The sequence below is a fragment of the Podarcis bocagei genome (assembly GCF_964188305.1).
Source record: "Podarcis bocagei genome assembly, chromosome: 7".
Lineage (NCBI taxonomy): Eukaryota > Metazoa > Chordata > Lepidosauria > Squamata > Lacertidae > Podarcis > Podarcis bocagei.
The window spans coordinates 30,873,685-30,895,667 of NC_138132.1; the positions used below are offsets into that span (position 1 = coordinate 30,873,685).

Genomic DNA, 21,983 nt, shown 5'->3' on the forward strand with positions numbered 1-21,983 from the left:
CTGGCCTCCCTGCCTTCTGACCCTTGCTCTCAGTTCCCACTGGGCTGGGAGAGACTCGTCTGGAACCCTGGAGAGCAGCTGCCAGTCAATGAAGGCAAAAATGAGCTGAATTGACCAATGGTCTGACTCAGTATAAATCAACTTCCTATCTTGCTACGATGTAATATGTTGGACGGCTATACCATTTCATATCTTACACAGAGAGCAGGGAAGACTGGACGGATAAATTCTCATCACAAAACATGTTCCCTTCTGTGTGTCATGACAGTTGCATGTGTGTAGGAAAGGTGAATGGGATATTGGATGGGGCAACATTCAAACATTTGATCCCTCCCCATCTGGCAGGCTGAACTTGTACAGCTCACTGACAGGTAAATCACACATAGCTTCTGTTCATTTGCTTGAGCTTCCAGTTAGTGACACAGAAGCTGAATTGTTAAATCACCTTCTTAATGATGCACATCTGTCAATTGCCCAAATATGAAAAACATTGCCTGAAATTAACGCCTCATTGTGATGGAGTAATATATGGAAAATTACATTACATGAAAAGCTTAGCACGTGACACCTTTTTTTTTTTTAAAGGAAAAACAAAGGTAACTTCTTTTGTCTCAATTTGGTGAGATTTTATTAAATACATAAAAAAAGAAAATTTACATTTGTCTCTTCCACAAGTCTCTTGAGAAAGTTGGGATAAGTAACACCTAATTGGTTGGAAAAAAATTCTTGATGTAATATAGAGCCTTTTATTCTTGGTACTCCTTGTGCCTCTAAAGGTTTCAGTTATAGGTTTATGTTTCTGTATCTCTTGCAAGTCATGCGCACCAAACTTCTTGTTCACTTATTTCTTATGACAGTACTCTCCAGTTACTTGTCTGTAGCTTATCGCAAATATCCGAATAATCAGCTTTGTCATTTCTTCCTGCGAATGTAATATCCAATGCCAGCCTAGGTTTAGTTTGGATAGGTTTTTATGTGTTTGTCTCATGAATTTCTACTTTGGTAATTGGGTTATGTGGATAAAATCCAATAAAAATACTTCTTTTTTAAAAAAAGCTGATTAATAAGATGAAGCAGAGTGGAGTAGCAGACTTGGCTGTTGTGTGCTTCCACATCACTCGAAAGGACTTTCAGCCACCCTGCGTCAGTGTAGCACAGTTGCCCTCTGCAGGCGTTCAAAGAGAGCATGTGCAAGTCCCACTATCAACATCTCCATCCCAAAAGGAGATCTTTTTGTATGAAGGGATCTTATAGCTGCACTCTGCTCAAAGCAGGGGAAGCTTTTGTACAATCAGAAACTATTAGGGTTCACGATTGTGCAGGGGCTTAATCCAAATCCATTTGGAAGCTTCAGTCCCACTCAATGCAGGAAGATCTGGGTGGTATGTTTTATTAATCCATTTATTTTTGAACTTACATCTTGCCCTTTCTCCCAAAGGAGCCCCGGGGCAGCAAACAGGGATAGAACAATCAAAGCATCTAAAAACATTACAGATGTAGACTGGGAAAGATCACTGCTTAAAAGACTAGTTCAAAAGAAAGGCCTTCAATGGGTGCTGAAAGGACAACAGTCTAATATTTAATGCAAGGGAATTCCAAAGATGGTGCCACCACACCAAAGGCCCAATTCCTACACTGCAGAAAGGAGCTCTTGATAAGATGGTATCTGCAGGAGGCCCTCATCTGCTGAGCAGAGTGACTGACTGGGTATAGAAGAGGTGAGATGATATTTTAGATACATATGGGGTAGGGAAGTTGGTGATGGGGCTGGTGAACACAACCACTGCACCCTCTACCTACCTCCCACCCACCCACGTTGCTTGAGTAGGGATGCTGTTGGAATGCATCTCCAAAACCACTGGTCTTACAAGCAGGTGACAGAGCATTTAGGGAGTGAAACTTGCCACTTACCCACAGGTCTAGCTGTGTCACATCCACTAGTGTGGATGAAATATAGCCGGATGTACCTATGCAAACGGTTGTATACCTGCACAAGTTGCAATTCCACATGAACGTTGCAGCAGAACAGCAAATGATTGCCTAGAACTAAAAGACACCATTCATGAAGAACCTAAGCTCTTTTTGAAGCCATCGAAGCAAGCAGCATTTACCACATCTTGTGGCAGTGAGTTCCATAAGTTAAAAATGTGTTTGAATAAATACTTCCTTTTTCCTCTTGCGGTCCTGCTCCTAATCTACCTCACTCTGTAGCACAGAGTTCTAATACTATGAGAAAGACAAATTTTACATTTTACAACTTTACACACAGCTTATAGTTTTATAACTCCCTACCATCTCACCTTTCTCATTCCCCTAAATGTCAAAGCTACAGAAGTTTTAGATCAGAGATGGGGAACTTGTGGCCCTTCAAATGTTGTTGGACTTCAGCTCCCATCAGCCCCCAACAAACATTGCCAGGGGTCAGGAATGGTGGGAGTTGTAGTCTACTAATGTCTGGAGGGGATCAAACCAGCAACCTTGGTGTTATCTGCACCATGCTCTAACCAACTGAGCTATGCAGCTGACTTGCAGCCCAGCAATATCTGGGAGGTGACAGGTTCTCTATTCGAGAATGTTATCATTTATATGTCTGGGGAATATTTGTGAACGTTGCAATATGTTCTGAGTAAAACAAGCGCTGGTTTATATTTTTGTAATTGTGTTGTACTTCAACATATAGTGTAAGACAAGAGAGCTGCACAATGTGCAATTAACTTCAGTTTACTGAAATGATGAGAAACAAAACATTTTTATACAAGGGAATCATTTTAGCTCTAGGGGGACACTTTGTAAGGAAAGGCATTTGGTTGTACTCAACAGCACAGCCTTTGCCAGCCTTTTGCCCTCCAGATGTTTTGGACTTCAGCTCCCATGAACAAAGGCTGACTGGCACTGATGGAAGTTGTCGTCCAAAACATCTGGAGGGAAACAGGTTGGCAATGGTGTCTGCTAAAGCTCTTTTTGTTTACAGAAGCCTCCCCAGACATAGGCCTGTAGTCATCTAAATTCTACTCAAAGTAGACCCACTGAAGTTACTCAGTGTAAGTTAGTCATATCCATTGCTTTCAATGGGTCTATGTGGAGCAGGACTAGCCTTGGATACAATCCACATATTTTTATTATGCACATTTGTTTTTAAAATCTGTTTATTTTTATGTCTGTTTTTAAAGTCTGTTTTTATGGTTATTCTTAATGAATATTTTATGCAATTTTATGTAAACCCGTTAGATATTTTCTCTTGATTAAGCACTACATAAATCTTGCTAAATAAACAGAATAAAATGCTTCCACTCATGCTAGCCAGAGCACCCAAATTTCATGAATCCCTCCTCCCCATCTATTACAGCCCTCCACATTATGTGACACACACACACACACACAGAGAGAGAGAGAGAGAGAGAGAGAGAGAGAGTATTCTCTGGAAATTCCATAGCTGTTGCATTTACCCAGGTTTGGTTTACTATAGGAAATGAGGTCACTGGAGGTTTAGTGCCATTTTGTAATATGTGTTGGATGTATACATTTTTAAAACTGTGATTGACAACAAAATCTACTGCCCCACATCAGAACTTCAGACAGAGGCAGCTGCCCTCCCCAGATGCTTACAGAGCCTCATACTCAGCTCTCCTCCCTCTCTCTCTCTCAATCTTTATGAGAAACTGCCATTTCCCTTATTTTTCACACATAGACCTAGGGAGCGATCCTTTGAGTAAGAAGCTGGTGTAAAGCAAGCTGGTGTAAGTTAAGCAGGTGTAAAATTGCACAAGATCAAAACCCCATTCAGCAGCAGAAATCAAAATCCCATTCTGCCTAAGTCAGGGAGAGGCTGGGGAAACAAACTTTTAAAATAGGGTTGTAAGACAGGTTAATGAGTCATGTGACCAAGCCTACCATGCCACTTCCAGACACTACCATGTCTTACACCAGCCTTGGCTGATCTCCAACTGAGCTAGTGTGAATAAGTTAAGGGTGGTGGGAATTGTAGCTCTCGTATCCTCCAACACATTGAAGCCAATATATGGGACACCATCTTCCCAGACACCATCTTCCCATTTTTTATCATGAGAGCACGGCACCCGTTTTGGTTGCTGTGATCTCACGATTTTGCACCATGGTCCCCCCCCAAAAAAAAGCAGTTTGGGGGCAAAGTCCAAAACACACATTTTGGGGCACCACACAAGATTACTGCTCACCAAAAAGCATTTTTCTAGGGGGAGAATCATGCAGTGAAATTGCGAGAGATCACGGCAACCAAAATGTCTGCTGTTCTCTCACAATAATCAATAGGATGTCCTGATATTTCTGAGACATTTGTGGGGTATGAGCTTTGTGTGGGGCAAACTACAGTTTCCAAGATTCTTTGGGGGAAATCATGTGCTTTGGATGTGCTTCAAATGTATGGTGAGTATGTAGATTGTGGTTGGCTTTTCTCAAGAAGCAATCTTCTAAGTATTCTGAACTATTAACATTCCTCCATCAAATCCAAGACTCTGCCCAGGTACTGCTTTAAGGCAAACCCACAGCAATATCTTGATGCACTGAAATCCAATAAAACCCATAACATGCAACAGAATTGTGTTTTCTGAATTGCGTTCAGCTAATTCCACTATAAACTGTGCAGATCACATGCATCACATCTCAAAGTAGTCCTTATCCTTTGCAAACACAGAGTTTTGAAAGCACATTTCAACACCATGGCTCAAGAGTTAACACTGCTATAATTACAATACTTAACACCTATAGAATGCTTTCCCCGAGGGTTCGAATAGATTCATAACCACCATCTCAATAATCCTCACAATAGCTTCATATTTATAGGCAAGACTTGAAGAGATTTGTGGTTTGCTTAAAATCTAACCAGTGTATTCAGTAACTGAAGGGAAGGGAGGTTTTGCACCAGCTTCCTTTTGCAAAATGCAGCCCAATCCTGTGCATGTTTACCTGGAAGTAAGTGAAGTGGATTAAACTGGACTTCCTCTCATGCACAGGATCATTTGCCTACATAGACAGAGCTGTCTTCTTATGGGAATGGAAGGAAGGTTACGTCCTAAGGCTGGGCGTCTCCTCTTCAAAGTGGGAGAGCTGGCAAGTCCTGGTTCCTGGAACAGGCTCTCTGGCTTTAGAATCCCTCTTGGCCTGTGAGGATTGCCAAGCCCATCTAGTAAGTTGCTGTGCCCAGCCGGGGTCCCTGGCTTCAACCTCTGGCCTGCCATGACCCCACATCTGACTTGACTCCACCACTTGGCACAAACTGAATCTGATCCGCTTTCTGCTTATACATGCCTGGGTGGGCCAAATCCTGCGAGCGAGTGCTGCACCCAAACTCAGCATGTGGCACCACTTCCTTTCACGTTTCTTAGCTGTTGACAGGTATGCACGCAGGAATGGAGGCGAGCCCAGCTTCCTGGTCTATCTCCCACTCTGGAGCAAGGCTAAAAGCATGAAGCAAAGCATCCTCAACCGCTGCGTGCCAAGCATTGCCCGTGGCAGGAAGATTAATGGGTGGGCTTTGGGAGAGCACTTAAAAGAAGCAGCAGTGGGATTAACAGGGATTTAAGGAGCCCAGGCACTGTTGCCAGTGAGCAGCTGATATGTAGCCGGTGGCTCACAACCTCCGTTTTCCAAGAAATGTTGCAGCGGGGTTGTTTGACAAGGAAACGACTAAAGGTTTTGTGTGTGGTTGTGCTTTTGGAGGGGAGGGAGAGACTGGGGGTGCTTCCAAGACAGGGGCTTAATCTGCAAACGGGTTGTTGAGATGTCGCCAAGGAGTCATTGGCAACAGTCCTTGGATTTTCCCTGCAAAGGGTAAATCGGATTACATTTTGGGAGGGGGGGCAATGCAGGCTGCCATTTTTGATGTTGTTGTAGACACTGCTAGGTGAATGTCACTTTTCGTTTTTCACTTTCCAGTTCCCCACATTTCTATATCGATTCATGATACATTTTTTTAAAAAAAATCATCAGCATTTTAGTGTAAATTACTCCCAATGTACACATTTTTGTATGTATCTTTTCCTAATATACAAACATTTGCAAAATGATTTCCCCTAGTATAATGCATTTTTGTATACTACTGTATTTGCACTAATATATGCACACTTTAGCCCAGTACATGCGTTATGGATACATTACTTGGCTGTAGAACTGCACTGCAAAATTTGGAGAAGTGCAAATTTTGAAGGATAATTGCATTTCAGTTTGTGTATGGTTTTGGAAAATGCAAATTAGGTAAGTTCAGAATTTTTTTACATTTCATTAAATGTATACACAGCTTGATTGTAACAAATCATCTTCATCCTCATCCTCATCATCTCACAGTCGTTTACAAAAAAAATGCCACCTGAACTGAATCCCTCCCCTGCCCCTATCTCTAGTGGTGGCTGCTTGGTGACTTGCTTTGACTTAGACCTGGGGCTCTCCCCACCCTGATGGCTTTTGTTTAATAACCATATGCAGTTTTCTTTCTTGGTCACTGTGGTTCTTTATCTCCATATCTCTGTTGGGGAGAGGGTTCCAGAGTTCTGGACCTCTGTTAGGCTGTCTTGTTGTATTAGAAAATTAGGAAAAGCATTCTCCCAATGCTACTTCTATGGACTTAGATCCAAAGGTAGGATTGGAACCAGTGCCCCCAATTCCCATTCCCCAGAGCCAGTCCAGGAGGATAACACGGTCAATTGTATCAAAAGCCAACGAGAGATCCATAAGCAAGAGCAAAGTAGCACTCCTCTTGCCCTGCTCCCTGCAAAGGGTAACCAAGAGCCACTCAGTTCTTCTAAGGCCAGGCCTGAACCCAGATTGTGTCACCCAGGAAAACTACCCTGGGATCACCTTGATATGTTGAAGGGTTGTCTATGAATGTGAAAATAGTAATACAGTGGTGCCTCGGGTTACATACGCTTCAGGTTACATACGCTTCAGGTTACACACTCCACTAAGCCAGAAATAGTGCTTCAGGTTGAGAACTTTGCTTCAGGATAAGAACAGAAATCGGGCTCCGGCAGCATGGCGGCAGCAGGAGGCCCCATTAGCCAAAGTGGTGCTTCAGGTTAAGAACAGTTTCAGGTTAAGAACAGACCTCCGGAAAGAATTAAGTACTTAACCCGAGGTACCACTGTAATAGATAAATTTATCAGGGATCCATGCCAACTGTCTTCTTGCCATGAGCGGCAATTGGAACTGCTGTATTTAATGGCCGCAAGCTGCTCAGCACCAATTGCTTGTGACCATGAGAGAGAGAAGGCTGCTTTGCCTTCGAGCCTCTGCTTATGGGATTCCCAGAAACCTTTTGGTTGCCTCCTGTTGAATAGGAAACAGGATGCTAGGCTAGCTGGACCTTCGCTCAGATCCAGCAGAGCTTTCATTATCTTCTTGCTGAGTTTGTGAACATACATATGCAAGGAGGAACACAAAGCCCATGTCATTGTGTCATTGTGGAGTTTTACAGCTCTTGGCTTGAAGGTCCAGAGCGCTAATCTAGGCTACCATTTTTGCTTCTATAACAAATTCCCAATCCTGTTTCCTGTCCTCCAGTTTGAACCATTAGATCAGAGGCCACAAACATCGCATCCACAAGAGCCACTGTGTTGGCCAATACCTCCTATGGGTGCTTGCAGAAAGTCTTGGTAAATATCTGTCAGAAATCCACAGTACAAAAGAACAGTTTCTGTTTGTTCTGCCTCTGCCTCTTGCACATTGAGCATGCCCCTTCAGACATGCTCACATATATCTGGGTGCCAGAATGGGAAACCCACCTTCCCTTCAATTTTGAACCATGGAGCGGTGAAAAGAATTTCTCTCTGGCTACATACACTATGCATTTAAAGGAATATCATATCACTTTAAACAGTTAAGAATTCTTGGAATTTTAGTTTGCTAAGGGTGCTGAGAATTGTTAGGAGACCCTTATTCTAAGGTTGCCAGATTTTTTTCCAATGAATCTGGGGACACTTTTCAACTTCTGTAGGATTGATAGGATTTTGTCAGGGGAATGATTTGTAAATCCAGGGACTGTCCCCAGGAAACGGGGACATTTGGTAACCTTACCTTATTCTCTTCACATAACTGCAGTTCCCATAATTCCCTGGGAAGAGAGATTGACTGTTAAACCCCTCTGAACAATGCAGCTCTGTGAAAGGAAATGGAGTCTCCTAACAACTCTCAGCATCCTGAACAACATGCTGTTCCTAGGATTCTTTAGGGAAAGGGATTACTGTTAAAGTGGTATGATAGTGCTTTAAAAGTATGGTGCAGATATGGCCACAGTCAGTGAGTGTGGCCTTGACTGATTTGGTTGCCATTTTGTGATATGCCATGCCCCCATGGCAGCCATTTTTTAACTAGTGCCCATGACACTTTCTAAAACTTCCAAGTGTGTCTACAGTCCCATAGTGTTTGCCAACACCTGCACTAGATCATGAAAGACTTCTGCTTGAGAACCTCTGTCTTTCTTCTTCTGCCACCATCAAGAAGAGAAGGCAGAATCTCACCCTAAAGACCACCCATGCAGTATGCATTATTTTTATAAGGTCTCAAAAACATCTTGATCTCCCAGTAGAGGACCACAAAAGTAACTGGAGTTTTCTCAGTGCTTGGAGAATGCCCAATGAGAAGAGTTTGGTACGATGAATGTTCAAGATATTTGACAGATTCCTCAGGCGCATATAAAATTCCTGACACTGTTGCTCTTCAGCCCAAGAATGTATAACCCACCCACCCTGCTGCCCTGTCCGCTGGTGGATGCCAGGGGTACACGCTCCAAATTTGCATTTTACAGGCATTAACACGACAAGCCGGTGCGCTTTGCAAAAAAAAACAAAAAACAAAAAACGTTGTCGAGAAGTAATCCTTTTGGCACAACCCTCTTCAAATCTACCCTCTCCCTTTGAACAATTTTGGCGAGGGAAAGGTTTATTTATCTTGGCAAGCCCTTTACCTCCTTCAGCATCTGCATGTAAAATAACAAGACTCCTTTAAAGATTTCTAAACCCTGCAAACAGCTACGCCTCAGATGGAAACAAGTTAGGGCAAAGGGGCACCTCCTAAGTCAACACCACTTTAATGAGGAGCACAATGTCATGCCCTCTCCATCACGAACAGATTGCTGTAGGGGGGATAGTGCTGCTGCAGTAGCTCACACCATCTGCTCTGTACTACAGCTTTCCTCAACCTGGTGCCTACTATATGTTTCAGACTACATCTCCCATCAGCCCCAGCTGTCATGGGTCCCTATGGGCTGGCTGGCCTGATGCAACATGATTCTGGGGAAGGGGCCAGTGGGATCAGAAAGACCATGCCAGAGCCTCAGGGGCCCAAGGAACCACTTGGGGGAAGGATCCTGGGGAAGGTCCTAGTGGGGGAGCTTCTCTTCATCCCATCCTGCCTCTCCATCAGTCACCCAGCCATGCCTCTGCCTCCAGAGTTGCCAAGGGCTGCTTCTGACTCAGACAGCCTGCTTGTTAGGCCAAGCCTGCCTCCAGAGCTACCAGAAGCTGCCCCTGGCTCACCTTCAGAGGAGGAAACTGTCACCTTTTCCACCCCCATCTGCTCCAGAGGAGTCACTAACACCTCAATTGCTTAGGTCAAGCCCAGCCTTCCCAAAGAAGTGCCCATTTGCTTGCCCCTTCTATGGAACAGAGTCCTACTTGCTGCACCAATCCCAATACAGTGGTACCTCGGCTTACATACGCTTCAGGTTACAGACTCCGCTAACCCAGAAAAAGTGCTTCAGGTTAAGAACTTTGCTTTAGAAATCATGCTCCAGCAGTGCGGCGGCAGCGGGAGGCCCCATTAGCTAAAGTGGTGCTTCAGGTTAAGAACAGTTTCAGGTTAAGAACGGACCTCCGGAACGAATTAAGTACTTAACCCGAGGTACCACTGTATAACAGGATCACAAAGGCCGCATCACTTTTTCTTAAGAGTGCTGTACCAATGCATGAAACGGGAAGGTTTTGGACCGGTCACATTTTTCGGCAAGTTTTGGCATTTCCTGAAGCATGCAAGAAAGGCACCATCGCTAATCACCCTCCTGCCTCCCCACCCCATCTCTCGTGTTGTGAACAGACAAGCATTGCCTAGATGGAAAGTGCAAAAGTCCTTCTTCCCAGTCCAGTCTACTCACAAAGCAGCTGGCTGTGAGTGACAGCTTAAGTGATCAATAGAAGCCTTTGGAATAAATAAATATATAAACAAATCTAAACCAGATTTCCCAGGAATTAGGCCATAGGATATTTGCTTGAAATAGCTCTGGTATAATTCAAAAAAGTAGGTGCTGACAGGAATAGCAAATGTACAAAGCAAAGAATCTCCTTTCCTTTCCTTGTTTTTTGCCTATTTGACGATCTCCTCGTCAGTCTGCTGAAGAGCATTACAATGAACTGAATCTCTGGCATGGTTCATGCAGGAGGCTTTTTAAAAAGCCTCCACATGGTCAGAAGCCTCTGGCTGGCTGTAGCAGCTACACGTCTTACAGCACTAGAGAATAACAACCTCCTATTTTCCTCTCGTCCTGCAAGCGTCCCCACAGAAGCAAAGGGTGAAGAGTGATGCTAGAGCTGGAATGGAACTCCTGATGGACTGTAGCACCTATCAGTCAGAATCAACAGCTGCTACAGATAGCCAGAGGCTTTTGCAATGGTACCTATTTACCAGGTTATATTTTATGGTCCATGCCCCAAGTAAATCATTGTCACTATTTTTTTCCTGTCACCAGTGTTTTAGTACAATTTTGTTAATGTGAATTGGCTAGTGTTGTCATGTTTCAGAGTTCTGCTCCCTCCTTGGGGTCTCTTGCAAGTTTAAGACCTAAGGGGGAAATGGCTCCACCTTGCATGTAGTGCACATCAGTGTTAAAAATCCATGCACATGAACACTAATGCACCGTTCTATGCAGCACCAACCCTGATACTTCACATAGTCTACAGCTGCTGAGCAACCTTTTAAACCAGGCATCCCCAAACTCAGCCCTCCAGATGCTTTGGGACTACAACTCCCTTCATCCTTAGCTAACAATACCAGTGGTCAGGGATGAGGGGAATTGTAGTCCCCAAATATCTGGAAGGCCAAGTTTGGGGATGCCTGGTTTAAACTGTTGATAGCAGATGAAGGGGAACATAATTGATAACATGTCATTTGGGGACTTAAAACAACAACAGTGAATACCAATAGTAATTGTTGGATTGATTTCCATTCCAAACATGGAATGAACAAGCAAACTTTGGCAATTACCATTTCCTATGGAATTCTTCAACACCTCTACTCCCAAGTCCACATTTGAAAGCTGACAGCATCCTGCTCCCTTGTCTCTCACATGCCAACCACTGCTGCCTCCATATGGAGGCCTACATGAGCTATTGGTCTGCACTGGGTGGGGGAACCTTTATCAGTCTGAGGGGCGCATTTTCTTCTAAACAATCTTGCAGTGGGCACATGTTTAGGGTAAGTGGAATGATTGATGTAAATTTTAAATATGTATAGTAGAGTAGCTTCTATACACATTGGTATACCTCCTCTCTATCCTCCATCTGGGCAAGCAAGAGGCATTATCAGAGTTCAAAGACATTTTGTTGGCGTGGGTCTGTCTTGGGAGGCAATGCAGGAGTGTGCCTTTGGGGGTGAAGTCAAACTGTTGTTCAGTTACACCTGCTGTGGCTGTAGAGACCAACACAAGAGAGACATGTTTTGTCACAGCTGGGGCAGATTAAGGCAACCCATTGTGCTGTTGGAGGTTCACCATGGGGTTTCTTCTCTCTGTGCTCCTCCCAGCGGTCATTCCTCTTCTGGTCACTGCTGTGGATACACAGCCTGTCTGTCTGTCTCCAGGTACTGTGGTCATCTGCAAGTGATTCACACATGGCGTGAAGTTGATGTTACCAACCTTCAGGCATACTGCAGCAAGGCAAAAACACTGATGCAGGGTACAAAGCAGGGCCAATGAGTGGTGTGATCCTGGGCTCAGGTTTCCCACCTTTGGCCTAGGATGACATCAGAACAAGCTCTTCAGATTTGTCGCCCAGCCAGCAAGTTTTCAGCCATTTTTTTCCCATGGGAAACCATTTGGAATGCAAGAGAAATTTGTGAGCATTAAAAATAATTTAAGTCACTTAATTGTCATTTTTTGGCAAGAAGAAAGAAATGTTAAAACCCCAAAGCTTGTGTTTTCTGGCTTGGACAGAAGATTGTGCTGAAATCTTTGTTCTTACTTTAGGATTTTTCCTCCTTTGAAATGTTGCCCTTAAAATAAATATTGGTACTTTGTCAACATAAGTTGTTGAGAGGCTCTTACAGACTTTGGAAGATGCCATACATTATTGACATTTCTACCATACCCTTTTTTTCAAGGAGCTTAGAGCAGCATACAAGGAGTTACCCCATTATAGCATCACAACAAGCTCATGTATTAAGGTTAGAGTCTCCAAGGTCACCCAGGAGCATATATTTTAGCATGTCTCCCCATATATATTAAATCAACACCCTAATATTTGTGTGTGTGAGGGGGGGGGGTTGCCAGTTGCTGGTTGTTGTCTCTTGATCACGCTCCAGGGTGACAAGTCAAGAACTGATCAGTAAATCACTAAACCACTAAACTGATTGCTAATTCACATAAATCACCAAACCACAATGCAATAAAATGGAGAGGAATGAAACTATTTAACCAGCTGAAAATACACTGCCACTCCCAGTAAGAGCATTCTCACAGTGTTGAGGGAGAGGAGGGGCCATTTAGATTCCAGATTCAGTCCCCCACCCCACTTCCCCAATCCAGGTTGAATTGTGAGGGCAGGACAGGGATGAGGCAGAAGGAGAATGTGGGTGCAGGATACACTATGAAACTGCCGTATAATTAGGCCATTGGTCCACCTAAGTCAGGGACAGCCAGTGTGGTGGCCTCTGGATCCCGCTGAACTACATTTCCGATAATTCCTTACCATTGGCGTTGATGCCTAGGATTCATAGGAATTGGAGTCCAACAACGTCTGAAGGGCCCCCAGTTCCTTGTCCCCAGTCTATCCCAACTACTCCAGGGGATTAGGCATAGGTCTTCTCCACCCTTTAAATGGGGGTGCCAAGAACCAGAAGGGTCTTGACAAGTGGGGCAGAGCCACTTTGCTAGCATACTGGCAGGTGGGTTCATGCTGAGAGAAAGAGGGGCAATGTAAGGTTGGTGTGGTGCAAATTCTATGCTGAAGCCAATCCAGCACATTGACACTGTGCTGACTCCCACACAGCCTCGTCCCTCCCAGTTGGCAACAGCAATGCACCTCCCAGAAAGCTAACTTAGTGGCTCTGCCCCACCTGCTGAGCTGTTCCTGCCAGGGTTTTAATTTGGGAGCAAAGCATGAGGTGTGTCACTGAGCTATGAGCCCTCAAGTGCACGGATGTGTGGGGTTCAAATTCAGGCATCAAAAATAAATACTGAGAAAAGAAAACGTAAATGATTCATACTTTCTGTCCCCTGCATCTCACAACATCCAAAGCCATCCTCAGTAAAAAAAAAAAAAAGTTAAAGAGCAGGGCACATCTACAAAACCCAGGTACTTGCGAGTATGAATGTGGCCATAATGAAGTAAAAATATTTTCTGTAATGTTCCTATAGAGACTTCTATAAAGTTACTTTTTGAATATATGCAGGTAGGGATGTTGGAGAATTCTGACAAAAACAGAAGCGGGAATTGGCAATGTTTGCTTATTCGTCCCACGATCAGAATGGAAATGAATCCAGTGAATATGATTGGTATTCACTTTTGTTGCTGTCAGTACACAAACAATTCATAAGTGGTCGTGTGTGTCTCCCTCCCCGACACAATTTGCATTGAGTTTTCTTTGAAATGAATGGAGTGGAAGAACAAAATGACAATGAAATTTATAAAATTAATTACATAATTTACTAAATTTCACCACAGCAGACAGTGAGATAAATAACATGGTTTTTGGCAGTAGACAAACTGCAGTGGAATGGAAACAGTGCTGCACGTAGTAAATACAGGGTGGAATGTAAAATAATGCCTTCTGACATACCTAGGTGCAGGTGGGCGGTGTGAAACCAGTATTGGATGTCTGTACTATATGCTATATGCTACAGATGCCTTTAAAAGAGAGGGACAGAGACCTCACCTGGGCAATTCCATGTCCGGACTGAAGCTTCAATGTGTGCAAATGGAGAAGGTGGAAACCACAGGTTCCTCATAAAAGAGAGATGTCTGAACTGAAGTAAGCTGGAAAAGGAGGGGTGTATCAAGTAAGCTGGGAAAACATGTCCTCCCTTTCTCTCTGCTTGACTAATTTTACTTAATTCAAACCAGCCACTAGCCTTGAAGGGCCACTTGGGTAGAAAGGAGTTGACTCTGAGGGAACACACATCATTTCAAGACATGTGTCTTCACTTCTTTGGGGAAAGAAATGGGGAGGCAGGCAATAGGTAGATTGGGGGGTGGCTGCAATGTTCTTTTGGAAAACTAGATATATTAACATGGTTCTGGCATTTTTCCAGAGTTCCTCAAAGGCAGCCTCCAGGGACAGCAAGACTTTTGCTGGATGTCTCATTTTGTCTACTGACAGACAGCATGACTGGAAATAAATCCACTTACTGGCATATTGTAAAATTCATCACATGCCCAGGGGAACCTTATCCACCCACCCATAAACTTCCTGCTAGCAAATCTGATTCTGGCTTAAGAACAGAGGCTCTGGATTCAAGACAGACTGTTCTAGCTCTCCCAGGCTGTCCGGCAATTCAGTATGCGTCAGTACCAGCTCCTGCTCTGTTTCCAGGTGCAAAAGGCAATAACAGCCAGCATGGTGGGGCTAGTGATGGACAAATACAGCAAGCCTTCAGTTTATGAGGGCACCACCCTTAAAGACAAAATTGTGTATAATCAAAACACATTTGGTGTCAATATCTTTTTTTCTGTGGGAAAAATGCCAAGCGCGTAAAGCTATATGTGTACAAGTTAAATGCACACAAGTTGCAGGCTCACTATATGTCAATTTCAGTTTCTCACCATTGCTCATTTTTCCAGCATTAAGTTCAGTTCTCACATTTCCACATCAGTTTGTGATTTTTCAAAGTTATTCTGAAGATTCATCTAGATTTTAGTAAAAACTTTTCATGAAAATTCACCAGTGTTTTAGCAATAATTCCTCCTAATATACACATTTTTTGAAATTTTGCAAAGCACATTTCCCTAATATTTATATTTCTCTAATGCATGTTATTTTCGCTAATATATGCAGTTATTGGCACACTTTCATTTTGTGTATGTGTATCATATACATTACTTCGCTGGATAAATGCACGGTAACATTTGGAGAAGCGCAAATTTCAAAGGATGGTTGTGTTTTGGTTCAGGTATCATTTTGGAAAGTGTGAATTGCTTGGCTCATGAGGACTTTTTTAAAAATGGCAAACTGATGTGGAAATGAGGAGAACTAGACATAAGACTGGAAAAATGAGAAACTGAGAGAGGTTGAGGAATTGTTGTTGTTAATTCTACCCTATGCTTCCTTCTGAAGTTGCCCAGGACAGCAAGCATATAATTAAAACAGTAACATTAAAACTCTCTTAAAAGTTCTAAAAATTGTTTTAAAACAACCACCTCCTCTCTCAGCCAATGATTTTAGGGTTGCCAAGAACCTTATCTCTCCGTCATCAAATGCCTGGGTAAACAGGAATGTTTTTAAATTCCTCCTGGGGTTTAATAATGAGGGAGGACATTCCACAAATGGGGAGCTATTATGTTATGCTATGCTGTTATGGGTCGACACCAACCAGGCATCCCCAAGTGGCAGCACCATCAACAAGTCCTCCTCTGCTGGCCACAGGGTCTAAGATAATGGAGAAGGTGCTTGGATCTCAAGTGATTTAGAGCTTGGCATGCTAGCACAAACACCTTGATTTGAGTCCTGTAGCTCACTGGCAGCCATCACACATGCTCCCATCAGGCTGCCCCACTTACCAGCCCAGCAGATGCATTCTATACTCCCTGAAGCCTCCAGACCATTTTCAAGGGCAGCACCACATACATCACATTACAGTAGTGCGGACAGGAGGTCGCCAGAACATGGAAAACTGAGGCCAGGCTATCCCAGCCCAAGAACAGTCTAAGCTGGACATAAGCACTTGTACTCACCTGAGACTCCAGTGACAAGTTGGAATCCAGGAGTGCTCCCAGAGTAGAAAACCATTCCTTCAGGGGGGAGTGCAACCTCTCTGAGAACGCTGTGGGCTTTCAGCCCACAATAAGCAAGCTGGGTGCCCACACCACCAATCTCTAGATTTGACCAGAAGACAACTTCTGTAGCCCTTTCCATCACTTTTCCTGGGGTTGCCTGGGGGTGGTGCAGTTAGATCATTTTAGACTCTGGATTCAATAGTCTTACAGTGGCAGTGGTCATGGCAGGGCTCTTTCAACAGCACTGTGTAATGTTTCATTTGGGTCACAGCCACATTATAAGAGTGCCAGTATACTAATATACTATTATACCCAATATACCTGAAGGAGCGTCTCTACCCACATCTTTAAGCCCAGACCCTGAGGTCCAGCTCTGAGGGCCTTCTGGCACTTTCATCACTGTGAGAGGTGAGGTAATAGGGAACCAGGCAGAGGGCCTTCTCAGTGGTGGCACCCGCCCTGTGGAATGCCCTCCCATCAGATGTCAAGGAAATAAACAACTATCTGACTTTTAGAAGACATCTGAAGGCAGCCCTGTTCAGGGAAGTTTTTAATGTTTGATGCTTTATCATGTTTTTAATATTCTGTTGGGAGCCCCCCAGAGTGGCTGGGGAAACCCACCCAGATCAAAACACAGTAAGTCAACCATTTGGTATTGGATGGGCTGCTGGGTGGGAACATGAATTTCTGCACTCAACCCCTGCCCTGAAAGTATGGCTGTGTTGTCCTTGGACTGGAGTTCCAATCCCTGCTCAGCCATGAAGCTTCCTGGTGGACATAAACTAAACTTACCTTACTAGGTTGTTGTGAAGATTACTGTCACACATTTTGCCCCAAGCTTCCTGGAGGAAAAAATGAATACACTTATGACTACATTTATAACTGCCCACCCATAATTGCAGCTTTAATCCACATACATATCCAGAAGGCCAGACAAAGGGTATCTATTATAGAACTGGCTTCTGTGTGAACAAGGGTGTCAGAACACAAGCAAACTGTGTAGCTCCGACTCTGTAGAAATGGTGTGCAATAAATTAGTTGCAAGGAAAAATAAATAAATATATATATCTTACTATATTCTGAACAGCTGCTGTTTCATTTTATGGAGTCATTTTCCAGGGAGCTCCACCAGGGAAGAAAAACAAGATTCCCAAGAGTGGAGCTGGTTTAATATTTTTCAGCATAATGAAATGTTGAGAGCCTTGCAAGTTTGGATGATACTGAAGAGCGATTTCAGATTTGTCTGACCTCGAATAAAATGTCCAAAGTTTTAAAAAATATCACTGCATGCTTCCCCCCACTCCAGTGAGGTAGCTCTGCCAGCTTTGGTTTCCTTTGCATGAGAAGGGCAGACTAACAGAGCAATCCAAACCCCCTTTGTGCTGTGGATGGGCAGAGGTTAGCGATGGAGGAGCACTTTGATTCAATTCACATTTAAAGGCAAAGTTACCGGATTCACCTTCCCAAAACAATATGTGAACCCAAACGACACCCAAATACAGAAATCCTTCAAAACTCACACTTATCTAAATTTTGCAGTGCCGTTCTCCAGCCCAGAAATGTGTCAAAAGATAAACACAATAGGGTGAAACATGCACATAAATGCATATATTAATGAAAATAACAGGCAAAAATGCATTATATTAGGGACATTTTGTTTTGCAAAAACGTGAATATTAGGTAAAATTGCATATAATTACATATATTTTCAGGAACCAACTTAATTTTTGTAATTTTAAGTTGCAAAAACTTTTTTCCCTTTTAATAAGAGTCCTTAGTGTCTGTGCCAGAAGGGCATGCTATAAATATTTTAATTAATAAATTACTCCCTGAATTTTCACTGTGTTTTCTGGTTTTTTCTTTCTTTCAAGTATTCACAAAGTCTTTGAAACTGGTGTGCTTAGCAGTGCCTTCTGCTGGGCAGAATTAGAACTGCTAAGTCATTTTAAGAAGCCTAACAAGAAATCTCGAATATTTGTGCACCACAAAATTGGGATGGGGTGTATTTCCATCAACTTTTGGGGACTTTAAATTCTATCCATACTTTTGTGTGCGCGCACAGGGGTTTCTATGATTTATGATGAGGTGACAGAGGTTTCGTCATACATCCTGTGACTTTTTTTCCTTGCAAAAGTGGGGAGAGGGTAATTTCACTGACTTTAAAGATAGTTTTTGAATTCCATCCATACTTTTGTTGTGAGGGGAGTTACTATTATTTAAGAGGTGGTGGTGGATATATTGTCTCTCTCCTCCTCCCTACCATTTCCTTCCTTAGGCAACTTGGATGGGACATTTTCACTGACTCTGTGTGTGTGTGTTCCCATTAGTATTGGGAAGGGCAGGGGTTACTATTACTTAAGATGAAGTGTGGCAGAGTTTTAGGACCTCCCACTACCAAAACTAGGATGACCATGTCTCCTATTTTAAAGTGGACAGTTCTATTTTACACTGGCAGGAAGACATTTTTTCAGCCAGAGGGCTGTTTTTCCTTCTGGTCAACCACTTTGAGCAGGGGTCAGCAACCTAAGGCCCATGGGCCGGAAGCAACCCTTCGAGATCGTTTGACCGGCCCACGAGCCGTCCTTGAACCAAGCCGCCCGCTTGTGCGCTGCGCTAAACTGGCACAGCGCGGCACGGGGACTCACTTCCGCGACGCCGGAAACCGTGTCTGTGTATGCGCAGACCCTGAAAATCACATCTGTGCAGACACAGAAAATCGTGGGCGTGCTCACGCGTGTGCACAATCCGACCAATGGACCAATCTGGCCCAGGCAAGATAAATCCTATCTTGAGGGCCATATGCCACTGATGAGCAGATCCAGAGGCAAAAGTGATTAGAGCAACAAGCATAAATGTTAACTTTGTGCAGCAGGTTAGTTTCTTCACACACGACACAGCCTTCTCCATGCTCCATCCATCCATCCAAGCAAGCAAAAGGCATTACCGTTCCAGCCAGGCAAAAATACTCCAGGAGCAAAGCAAAGGCCAACAAGGAGTGTGGCTTGTGGAGAGTTCTGGGGACCAGATGAAGAGGCCCAGGGCTTGAGTTTCCCCACCTTGATATAGACTAATCTGTCTCTATCTCCCCAAAGGTGAGGAGTCATAGACAGAATAAATAATGGAGGTTCTGGAGCTTGTTATTCAGGGTGAGATTCAACTAGGTTGCTGCATGCGTGGAACAAGGTCAACTGGTACAACAGGACTTCCCCGCCACTCTCACCATGCACCCCCACACTCCCTAAATCTGCTCTGGAGAGTTGGGGGAACCCCAGAACAAGAATAGGGGTGCTCAGGGGTCACATAGTGGGGAGAAAAGGAGAAAAGTCCTATTGTGAAAGGGGCCTCATTATCTGCACGTATTCCCCACTAAGTATTATGTGGAATTGCACCCGTAACATGGTATATTAGTTACATCCATGCGCTCTCTTTGGGGGGAAGAATCACACATATTCATGTATAAAGATTCTACATGAAGGTAACACAATATTAGCCCATCAAAAGTGGAATTTTGTGATTATACAAATCAAGCTTATTTTCACATAGATTTTGCATGTTTGTCATAAAATGGGACTGAAATCCTGCCCAAGACTACAGGGAAATCTCAAAATAAAAAATTTTTTTCCAGTAGCACCTTAAAGACCAACTAAGTTAGTTCTTGGTATGAGCTTTCGTGTGCATGCACACTTCTTCAGATACACACAAAAGCTCATACCAAGAACTAACTTAGTTGGTCTTTAAGGTGCTACTGGAAAAAATTTTTTTATTTTGACTATGGCAGACCAACACGGCTACCTATCTACTACTAGGGAAATCTCAGTTATTCAGTACAGTACCTTACTTTCTGAGATTCGCCTGACATGTAGTCAAACTATAAGGACTAGAAGCTTGAGATTCTCGTGAATCTGAATTCTGCACGTTCTTTGCCTCCCACCTGCATGCTTGCACAGAATGACAGAAAATATAGTCAACTTTGGCAAGTGCTCCTGGTACTTGCTATTTGCTGTATTCTTGAAACATTCTTTTAAAAAATGGTAAAGAGCTGACAACCCAACTGGAGCTAAGCCCAGGTCAGCAAAAGCAGCTGCTAGTCCTGTTCTTGCCTTCCTCTCCCTCCTTTCCTTAAAAGAACAAGCTGTTCAATTCAGGGATTTCCTTTGTAATTAGATTTGTTAGTTTTATGATTTTAATCTGCAAACTACTGTAGCTACCAACAACAGGTTGCTCTTGAGAAAATGCTATATTTTCGACTGGCTTAGAAATCAGCTCCAAATGTGGCTATTTGTTCTCCAGTATATTCTGGGACGGAAGTAAGGGGAATTCTGAAGAAGAAGGAGGAGGAGGAGGGGGGGTTGGATTTGATACCCTGCTTTATCACTACCCGAAGGAGTCTCAAAGCGGCTAACATTCTCCTTTCCCTTCCTCCCCCACAACAAACACTCTGTGAGGTGAGTGGGGCTGAGAGACTTCAGAGAAGTGTGACTAGCCCAAGGTCACCCACCAGCTGCATGTGGAGGAGCAGAGATGCGAACCCGGTTCCCCAGATTATGAGACTACCACTCTTAACCACTACACCACACTGAAATCTCCAGTTTCCCTTTTCCTTCAGATGTAGGGTGCTGTAACTGGGGCCAGCTCTGAAGCAGTATTTGGGTCAAATGCATTTTAATATTGTTGTAGAAAAGTGCATTAAATCAGTTCCTGATGGCATCATTATTTAAATCTCTTGCCTTTTTCTCCACCACTCTGCTCAATGCAGTGCTACCCAAGATTCTGGGAGTGTTCATCAAGGGCCTAGCCCTGCTTAGACAGCAGCAAGGTTACAACGTCATGAAATATCAGCCATGCAAAACTGCAATTATTTCCTACATTTCTTTGGAATCTCTGAGATGGAGGAACATGTCAAAGTGGGTGTGGTCAAGGTATAAAAGTAGGGCCAAAATGTGGTGGGTGTGGCTGGGGGGGGGGAAGGCATCACAGAATCACAGCAAGGGACCCACAAAAATGGTCAGTTATAGTCTATTTTTTTAAAAAAATGTTTAATGGACACATCTGAGGTGGTCTTGGGGACCCACAAGAAAACACATTCTAGTATCACAGCAGGGGACATATATGAGCAGTCAGTTATTTGAAAAAAGTTAAAAATAAAAAAAAGTGAGGGGGCTCTTTTGGGCCACACAAAAAAACCAAAACTACCAACCCACCAACTTTTTGGTATTATGGCAGCCCAGCAGGAGACACATAGGAGTGACAAAACAAAAACTTTTTTTAAAAGTTACTTTTTTAAAAGATTGACAAACTTTTGGGATCTCTTGGGGAACCACAAAAAACTTGAGTGTGTGTATGCATGCTGCCCCTTGGCTAGCCTCCCACACTCTCAGGAATGATGGATTCTGTCAGAAAAGGCAAGTTCTCCAGACATGTGGGATTGTGTGGTGCCACTTCAGGGTGAAGGATGATGGAGTGCTGGTTCAAATACTCCTCTGCAGTAAAGTCTCTCCTGCAGAAAGCTAGCTTGCCAGTGTAAACACCAGTGAAAGGCACAAGCATTGAATCTGGATATGCGCTTCATTAGCCTCATTAAGGAACTGAGCATGGCAAATTCCTAATTTTTTTCTCTGGTTTGGATTAAAATGTGAGCAGGTCATGGGAAATTAGGGGTTTAGCCCAAGGCTTCATGGAAAATGTGATTTTTTTAAGGAGGAATTTAAAAGAAATTTGAGAGGATCCAGAGCAGCACACCTGGCTTCTGGATAGGCTTGAATATCCTAGTCTTCTAGAAATCCAGCTACATTTACAACTCTTCAGAGAGAAGTTTCT

At 43.5% G+C, this 21,983-nt stretch overlaps 1 protein-coding gene across 1 annotated transcript in view; it reads right to left on the reverse strand.

Moving 5' to 3' along the window:
• The window catches only part of COL8A2 (collagen type VIII alpha 2 chain), a 208,450-nt gene that overhangs the window by 152,108 nt on the left and 34,359 nt on the right, over positions 1 to 21,983 (reverse strand). Inside the window, exon 4 of the mRNA XM_081200044.1 lies at positions 16,959 to 17,008. The gene's annotated coding sequence lies outside the window, so the exon portion shown is untranslated. The remainder of the gene's footprint in view (positions 1 to 16,958; positions 17,009 to 21,983) is intronic.